Consider the following 10337-nt stretch of genomic DNA (forward strand, 5'->3'; position numbering starts at 1 on the left):
TTCGAACCTGCGACCCTAGCGGTCGTGAAGTTCCATACTGTAGCGCCTAGAACCGCTCGGCCACCCCGGCCGGCGAACAGGGAGCACTAGCAACGTTAAGAACAAGCACCGTTGGACTAGACCTTCTAATAATACCAATATAGAAGTATGACACCAGACTCGAACCTCCGCCGGGACCAGCCGGGAAGAAAGGATATTTCGGAGACATGGCTTAGCCACAGCCTGGGGGATGTTTCTAGAATGAAATTTTCAGTCTATTGCGGAGTGTGTGCTGATATGAAACTTCCTGGCAGATTAAAATTGTGTGCCGGGCCGAGACTCGAACTCGGGACCTTTGCCTTTTGCGGGCAAGTGCTCTACCAACTGAGCTACCCAAGCACGACTCACGCCCGGTCCTTACAGCTTTAATTCCGCCAGTACCTCGTCTCCTATCTTCCAAACTTCACAGAAGCTCTCCTGCGAACCTTTCATTCTGTGCAAGCTTTGTTATTTGAGTTCTATGCTCTGTAGCGGAATGATCAGCATTGCCAGCAGAGATTATCAGCAGCAGCCGGTCACTGGCAGAAGAAGAAGAAGAAGAAATAAAGAAGCAGAAGAAGGAGAGAGCAGAAAGTAAACAGTCCTCCATTTATTATTGACATTAATAGTATTAATTTAATGATAATAATAATAATTATAACATATTCATTTTGCTAGTTACTATTTTTTTGTCCATCTGCACAGCAGAGTCCTGCTTGGCCAGGAGAAGCAGGTGTCGTCTGCCTCACCTACTGATTACAGTGTACAAACTGTAATTTAGCAGCCAGTGGGACCAAAAAAAGGTAACTATAGATATATAATGGGAGATACTGTCTGTGATTGTAGTATCGAATTAGATTACGTCGTGTGTCCCATACAGAGCACCAAAGTCAGATTCAGTCAGCTACATAAGTATTAAAAATCATACGAGCTAAATTTGTCGTCTATAGGTGGCTATTATTTGCGCAAAAAAAAGGAAAAAAAAGACGCACCGTTTTCCGCGTATGGCTCTGGGGGATGGTACTACATCTGCAGCAGCAATTGAGCAGCAGTTGACACCACACTAACACAAATACCTGTCACAAATCGGTTACTTCAAGGACAGCTCGGAGACAGATGACCTGTACCGCGCAATCTAGCGACTCCAAACCACCGCCATTTGCGGCTTCAGTCGTGTCAAGGGAGTGATCATTGGAAGGCACGGTGGAGGTGTGTTGTGTTTTCTGATGGCAGCTGGTTCTGCCCCGGTGCCAGTGACGGCCGTGTGTTGATTAGGAGGAGTCCAACTGAGGACGTGCACCAACTGGTTAAAATGGTTCAAATGGCTCTGAGCACTATGGGACTTAACATCTGAGGCCATCAGTCCACTAGAACTTAGAACTAATTAAACCTAACTAACCCAAGGACATCACACACATCCATGCCCGAGGCAGGATTCGAACTTGCGACCGTAGCGGTCGCACGGCTCCAGACTGTAGTGTCTAGAACCGCTCGGCCACCCCGGCCGGCAGACCAGTTGGTGCCGCGTGACTGCTACGGTCGCAGGTTCGAATCCTGCCTCGGGCATGGATGTGTGGGATGTCCTTAGGTTTGTTAGGTTTAAGTAGTTCTAAGTTATAGGGGACTGATGACCTCAGATGTTAAGTCCCATAGTGCTCAGAGCCATTTGAACCAGTTGGTGCACGTCCTCAGTTGGCCTGCTCCTAACCAACACACGGCCGTCACTGGCACTGGGACAGAACCAGCTGCCATCAGAAAACACAACACACCTCCACCGTGCCTTCCAATGATCACTCCCTTGACACGACTGAAGCCGCAAATGGCGGTGGTTTGGGGTCGCTAGATTGCGCGGTACAGGTCATCTGTCTCCGAGCTGTCCTTGAAGTAACCGATTTGTGACAGGTATTTGTGTTAGTGTGGTGTCAACTGCTGCTCAATTGCTGCTGCAGATGTAGTACCATCCGCCAGAGCCATACGCGGAAAACGGTGCGTCTTTTTTTTCCTTTTTTTTTGCGCAAATAATAGCCACCTATAGACGACAAATTTAGCTCGTATGCTTTTTAATACTTATGTAGCTGACTGAATCTGACTTTGGTGCTCTGTATGGGACACACGACGTAATCTAATTCGATACTACAATCACAGACAGTATCTCCCATTATATATCTATAGTTACCTTTTTTTGGTCCCACTGGCTGCTAAATTACAGTTTGTACACTGTAATCAGTAGGTGAGGCAGACGACACCTGCTTCACCTGGCCAAGCAGGACTCTGCTGTGCAGATGGACAAAAAAATAGTAACTAGCAAAAAGAATATGTTATAATTATTATTATTATCATTAAATTAGTAATATTAATGTCAATAATAAATGGAGGACTGTTTACTTTCTACTCTCTCCTTCTTCTGCTTCTTTATTTCTTTCTTCTTCTTCTTCTTCTTCTTCTTCTGCCAGTGACCGGCTGCTGCTGATAATCTCTGCTGGCAATGCTGATCATTCCGCTACAGAGCACAGAACTCAAATAACAAAGCTGGCACAGAATGAAAGGTTCGCAGGAGAGCTTCTGTGAAGTTTGGAAGATAGGAGACGAGGTACTGGCGGAATTAAAGCTGTGAGGACTGGGCGTGAGTCGTGCTTGGGTAGCTCAGTTGGTAGAGCACTTGCCCGCAAAAGGCAAAGGTCCCGAGTTCTAGTCTCGGTCCGGCACACTGTTTTAATCTGCCATGAAGTTTCAAAGCTTACACAGTTGCTCTACTAATTCAGTATGGAATTTGACTGCTATTGCTTGACAGTGCCAGTACTCCCACTATTGGTGATGGTGGTGGCTGTAAATTGACTATATTAAGCACCACAATTTCCGGTAAATTGTTTAGTACGTGTGGAAATTGATTAGAGCGTTCTCACAATACAGGGGAGTGCTGGGACATGGGCTCCGGTTGGCAGGGGACAGGGGATGTGGAGTGTGGATGTGAATGATAGGTTGGGGGAGGGGGGTAAGGGATAACGGTGGCCTCACGATGATGTCATAGCCTCAGAGCAACTGTCTGGATGTGATTGTCAGAATTCCAGGAATGCTGATGCTGATGCCAACAATTTCTGAATCTGAATTCACAGTGCCCCTCTTCTGACGCAAACTCATAGTTATGAGCCTTGTGGCGAAACGTTTTTGACCACAGAAACAACTCGTTTTAACACGTCATTCGAATTTTTATCTCCGTCTCCAACTGAGATGTTAACTTCTTACCTATTGCCCGACGATTTGCCCTCTAGCTTTTAAACTTAACACACATGTCCTATGCTCAGTTGAACTTCCATGGGAAGTTAATTGGGACTGGCCATTTTTCCTGTTATGAAATCCCTCACTGGCTGTTTGCAAACCGTGACATCCTATTCAACAGAAACTATGGAACACAAAACACAGTACCCTTGCTCTGAGAGTATACTGAAAGTAGTCTTCATTATTTCTCACCATTCCTAATACTTCTGAAAAAAGTGACATTTATTTAAGTTCCACGGAAAGTCAGTATATTGCCTGCACGAAGTACTGAAACCACAGTCCATTATGTGTGCCACATGATCTTGCTTGGCGACATGATCGCAAATAAATTCATTTATTATCCAATTGTGGTGTCTGCAGGCAATTAAAAGAAATATATTCTATTTATGTCGCACATCTTACAAATGTAAAGAAATCTGCAAGGTATATTAAGTATTTCCGACAAGAGTAAGCTACTTGCATTTAATACCAAGGTTTACCCCAGATAATTAAGAACCATTTAAAATATACCATTGCAGTATGGTATAAAACACGACATTGTGTACGTAATGTGCTATGAGTCATAAAGTTGGAAATATAATATTTGTAATTACCTTATTATGCATAACCTAAATATCGCGACTTCCTTCGAATAAAATGTGGGGTAGTAAACTTTACAACGGTTTAGCAGCAAAGTAACATTCCCCCCCCCCCCCCCCCCTTAGTGTTCTGGAGTTAATCAGTTTCTCTTCTCTGGGTTATCATCGTGGTGGTTATCGAGCTAAGAAATTCAAATTTCGATACGTTGCACCATTTTCCAGATAATTAACATTGTTAGCCGCTCGGGCTGTTGCACGCACAGATTCAAGCTGCACGCAGAGATGGTATCGCCAGACGTGTTTTTCATTTGGTTTCATAAAGCCTAACAAGAGAGCAATATAAAAACTGGACGTGGGATGGTAGTAAGGATCGAACCCGAGCCAAAGTCTGAACAGTCTCATGTGCTATCATGTACACTCTGAGAACAACTGAAACTGATTGTATCTGGTTGGCCGCTTGAATCTGCTCACGAAATGGTCTGCCTGGCTGGCTTCAACTCTAATTAAGTCGGAAACGGCGGAACGTATCGAATTTTTTTCTTAACAGTCATTTCCCTTATAAGGTTTTCAGACTGTCTCTGACTAACTTGTATATATAACAGTTTATATAAATAGCTTTCACCCATAGAGCTGACTGAGTTATGCACATAGCTCCCACTAAGAACCGAGTAAACACGCAATTCCCCCCTTCCACCAACACGCACAACTCTGCACAGAACTAAATCAATTGACAGAGCACTATCTCACTTAGAAATAGTGATATTCAATGGAGTTCAAAACTGAAGAGCACGCACATATACTTACGTCATTGTATCACCTTCTCTGTTTTAGTGAAATAACTCTTAGGGCAGTAATAAGATACATATACAATAAATCACTCTAACCAATTCATATTGAGTATGTGACTGCGTTTTGTTCACACTAGATTGAATATCACATCAAGACGTATTTAAAAGCTGAGAAAACTACGCAAGTAGTTAAATACCAAATACATTCTAAGACTTGACAACAACAAATATACAAAACACTGTACTAATATACACACCATTGTACGGATATACAGGTGAATAATTGCCACACTTCATTTGTTGGGCCTGCCGGTGTGGCCGAACGGTTCTAGGCGCTTCAGTCTGGAACCGCGCAACCGCTACTGTCGCAGGTTCGAATCCTGCCTCGGGCATGTATGTGTGTGATGTCCTTAGGTGATCTAGGTTTAAGTAGTTCTAAGTTATAGGAGACTGATGGCCTCAGATGTTAAGTCCCACAGTGCTCAGACCCATTTGAACCATTCATTTGTTGGTAGATTCACGATAGACCAAACTGTAACTGCCTACGGTTTATATAGTCGTAGCAACAAATGCTTGTATACATGCTAAGTACATTACGTCATTGTATCTTCTAATGCAACCGCTGGTCGCTGGGCCCAATGGTCGCCATGGAGAACGTGGAATAATGTGCCGTGCAGAAAGGCACTGAGTCTGCAGTCATATCCGCATGTGATGCAGGGGTGCTCCCGACAAACTGTTGACTAGGCTTTTAGTGTCTCTTCTAACTCATCTCATCTACATCTACGTGTATACCTACACAGCTAATCTGCAAATCACACTTAAGGGTCTGGCAGATGGTTAACCGAACCAACTTCGAATTAATTTTCTGTTATTCCACTCTCGAACAACACTCGGAAAAGACGAACACCTGCTGTATATCTCTCTGTGCGAGCTCTGAGTTCCCTTATTTTATCAAGATGATCGTTCCTCCCTATGTATGTTGGCGTCAACAAAATATTTTCACATTTGAAAATGAAAGTTGGTGATTGAAATTTCATGAGAAGATCCCGCTGCAACGAGAAACGCCTTTGTTTCAATTATGTCCTGAATTATTTCAGTGACACTCTCTCTATTTCTCGATAGAACAAAACGTGCCGCCCTTTTTTGAACTTTCTAGATGCACTCCGTAAATCCAGAAAGGTAAAGACCCCACACCGCACAACAGTACTCCAAAAGAGGACGAACAAACGTTGCGAAGAAAGTCTATTTAGTAGATCTGTTTCATCTTCTACGTATTATGAAAGTATGAATTCGTCTTTGGTTCGCCTTCCTCACAACGTTTTCTATGAGTTATTTCCTATTTAATTTGTTTGTAATCGCAATTCCTAGGTATTTAGTTGAACTTATGGTCTTAAGATTTGTTCGATTTATCGTGTAACCGAAGTTTAACGTATTCTTCTTAGCACTCATGTGGATAACCTTACATTATTCATTAATTAGGGTCTATTGCCAATATTCTTATTTATATATATCTTATTTAAATACCTTTGCTATTGGTTTTGATCTTCTGATACTGTACTAGACGATAAACGACACTATCGTAGGCAAACGACGATTATGTAGATAAGGAACAACTGAGGGCCTATAATAGTACCTGGGAGAACGCCAGAAATCACATCGGCTCTACTCGATGACTTTCCGTCAGTTACTAAGAACTGTGACCTCCCTGACAGAAAACCAAGAATCCAGTCACATTACTGAGACCATATTCCATAAGCACGCAATTTCGCTACAAGCCGCTTGTGAGGTAAGGAAATCTATAAATGTGGAATCACTTTGAAATCCCTTGTCAATACCACTCAGCACTTCGTGTGAGTAAAGAGCTAGTTATGTTTCACAAGAACGATATTTTGTAAATCCGTGCTGACTGTGTGTCAATAGACTGTCCTCTCCGAGGTAATTCATAATGTTCAAACAGAATATACTGTACATTCAAAAATCCTACTGCATATAGACGATAATGATACGATCCTGTAATTTAGTGGATTACTCAGACTGCCTTTCTCGAATATTGGTGTGACCTGTGCAACTTTACAGTCTTCGGGTGCGGATCTTTCGTTGAACGAGCGGTTGTATATGATTGTTAAGTATAGAGCTATAGCGACAACATACTCTGAAGGGAACCTAATTGGTATGCCGTCTGGACTGGAGGACTTGCTGTTATTAAGTGATTTAAGTTGTTTTACTACTCCGAGGATATCTGTTTCAGAGTTTCTCATATGGGCAGCTGTTCTTGACTTAAATTATGGAATATTTTACTTCGTTTTCTTTGGTGAAGGAATTTGGGAAGGCTGTGATTAGTAACTCTGCTCTAGCAGTGCTGTCATCGATAGTATTTACATTGCTGTCGCATAGAGAAGGTACTATTTGTTCGAAATAATTATCCGAGAATGCGTTTAGCACAATTTCGAATGATGTTTTATGAGTACCTCTGGACATTTTTCACCAACATATCGAGTGTGAATTTAAGTCGCCATCAACTATATCTGAATGAGCCTGGTAGATGTTTGAAATTGAACTAAAGTTTTCGTTGAACCTTTCAGCAACTGTATCATCTCTGCTGGGTCTGTAAAAGGATCCAATTATTGTTTTATTGCGGTTTCTAAGAATGACCTGTACCCATACCAACTCTCAGGAACTATGTACTTCAATTTCGGTGCAAGATAAATTGCTTCTAACAGCAACAAACACGCCACCGCCAACTGTATTTATCCTGTTCTTTCTGAACACCGAAGGATGGGGGGAATCAGACTGTTGTCACTTATCGTGAGTAACACACGGAACATTTGCGCAGTGATCACTCTCCTATTGTTGGCTACTGTCTGTGAGCTCGACAGCGAATCACATTTTGACACCCTGGCAAGATATGTCACATCACTATGCTGCTGTGATGAAACCTGTAGTGGCTTCGTAACCACCGCCTTTTGCTTGTACCTTACGGTGTAAGTGGTCGATTATTGCGTCTCTCTTGTTTGAAATGTCAACGCCTATAATGATCGTGAGGCCATCTACAATGAGGAATCGATGTGATACAATAATCATTTGCTCTAATTCGTGATCCAGCAGTGCTTCATTCCTTACTGGTTTGGATTTGGGACTTGCTGCCACCAAAATCCTGCAACCATCGAGGGGGAAGGTCAGAACATTATGTTGCTCACAGATGCATTTGACCAGACCGGAAAATGCGGCACTGAGTTTTGGGCCGGTGTGTTGAGTAACTGTTACTGACAATCCATTAACAGTAGTTTTAAGTTTAGACTGCACGTGGCTTAATGCCCGCCTGTCATCTTTGCTGCATTCCTGACACAAATAACTTCTCACGCGTATGCCATTATTGTACTTTATTACGTGGATGCCATGCTGCATGCCCCTGCTGCGTTTCGAGACCGGCTCAGCGTGGCATCCTCCGGTCTGGATTACTTTGTTGACTTTATAGGGTGAACATTGCCGTGATCTTCCGTAATACACAAATGGAGAGAAAATCCCAGCACAAAGAAGGAGTTGTGCGACGTAAACCAAAGTTGATAGGCCTGTTTCTGCATCTGAAAGATGATGTCTGTTCAAATTTTTCAACAGTCACATAAAAGGAGCGTCACTAGGAAGATGTATATCAGGTTTGATTTAAATACAGGTTGTAACGGTCATGAGGGTTAGTTACCTTGGAGATCGGTGAGTTGATATTAGTCAAGAATGCCTTGAAGGCGACGAATACGCAATTATCAACGCCTCACTGAGTTTGAGCTAAATCGTGTAACAGGGCTACGAGAAGCTGGATGTTCCTTCTGCGATATTGCAGATAGACTTGCCAGGAATTTATCCCCTGTATATGATTACTGGCAGCGATGCTCACGAGTGTCTAGGGTGTCAAGAAGACTAGACTCGAGATGGTTATGTGACACTTACATGATCTATACTGTATGTCAATGATCACAACAGACAGGCTGAGCATCTGACGTGATTAACTTAGAGGTGTGTAATATAACGTCCTGAATTACTTACTTCAGCGTATGTAAATATGGGGCAATTGGAAGAATGTATAAAAATTGATTGGTCCTAAATATTTGTGAGAATGCCTAGGTGTGTGTGTGTGTGTGTGTGTGTGTGTGTGTGTGTGTGGAATATTTCCTACACAAATTATTCTGGTTTTAACTCCATCACTCCATCGTATCATTCAAAGATGTACAGTAATTGTAATTGAGTCAGTAAAAATTGATTCATAAAAGAGAATAGAGTAAACTCATTCCAGCGACATGTTGAGTAACAGACTAACAAGGGGAGGCCGCCAATTGTGAAATTCAGATTCGATTCATACTGCGCATAATAAAAGGTCATGGCCAGAGGTGTAATGTGGCAAAGCACCAAGATGCACTTCTCAGCCGTTGTCGAGAAAATCGACAGTTAAAAGAAACCGTTGCGGTGAAATACTCTCTACGATTTATAATTTCCTACAGCGCCGTGGCGCAGAGGTAAGCGCTCGGGTTCGTAATCTGAAGGTCGCCGGATCGAATCTCGCGCCATGCAACCTTTTTTTTTTTTTTAGTATTTGTTTTTTGTAATTCAAATATATATATATATATATATATATATCGTAGGGTCTCTACTCTAATTCGAACGTTTGACTTACACTATACGTATTCGTTTCGGAATATCGTTTCTACTTCCGTTAACTACGCGTGTAAACATTATGAAGAGAATTAATAACATTTGCGAAATACAACTTTGTCTGCGGAAAACATAATCATGTTCGAAGTCGCCAGTTTTTCCACGACAAACGACTTATTATATGAATAATTGTTGCAACTGATTGCCGGGAATATATATATATATATATATATATATATATATATATATATAAAACAAATGCTAAAAAAAGTTGCATGGCGCGAGATTCGATCCGGCGACCTTCGAATTACGAACACGAGCGCTTACCGCTGCGCCACGACGCTGTAGGAAATTGTAAATCGTAGAGAGTATTTCACCGCAACGGTTTCTTTTAACTGTCGATTTTCTCGACAACGGCTTAGAAGTGCGTCTTGGTGCTTTGCCACATTACACCTATGGCCATGAGCTTTTATTATGCGCAGTATGAATCGAATCTGAATTTCACAATTGGCGGCCTCCCCTTGTAAGCTACAGTTAATAGCCATTCTTGTTTTAGATGTCTTTTGGACACAAAACCGAAGATGATACATAAATTAATCTCGATAGAGTACCTGAAGCTACATTTAAAAATGTGTCTGAAGTTCTATTTGACACTACGTGAAACAGTGCTAGTCAAGAGTTGATAATTTACAGTACGCGGCGTGTACCGCGAAGAAATAGTGGAATACGCAAAGAATGGCTGTAAAATTATTTTTCCTTGTATTCAATTTTATTTTCATCAACATCATCATCACCGTCGTCATTGTTAATAGTAATTGCCTCATGTACAAACATGATACTACCATCAGAATCAGCATCATCACTGTATTCACTTTCACTTTTATTCATTTCAAATGCTTCCATGTCCAGCAATGTTGGTGACATTAATTGGGTATCGCCAACATTGCAGCCATTAATAGTAATTACTTCACGTATAAACGAGTGTTACTTTAGTATTGCTGAGTGTGAAAGAAATTCATGGTTTTGCAGTGATTTT

General features: G+C 41.9%; 1 non-coding gene across 1 annotated transcript; it reads right to left on the reverse strand.

Annotated features, from left to right (window-relative positions):
• Positions 1–304: 304 nt before the first annotated feature.
• Trnal-caa lies at positions 305–379 on the reverse strand. The gene has a single exon. It is a non-coding gene; the product is annotated as a tRNA-Leu (tRNA).
• Between the last annotated feature and the right edge of the window lie 9958 nt (positions 380–10337).

Source organism: Schistocerca piceifrons, chromosome 5 (genome assembly GCF_021461385.2).
Source record: "Schistocerca piceifrons isolate TAMUIC-IGC-003096 chromosome 5, iqSchPice1.1, whole genome shotgun sequence".
In the NCBI taxonomy this organism is placed as follows: Eukaryota; Metazoa; Arthropoda; class Insecta; order Orthoptera; family Acrididae; genus Schistocerca; species Schistocerca piceifrons.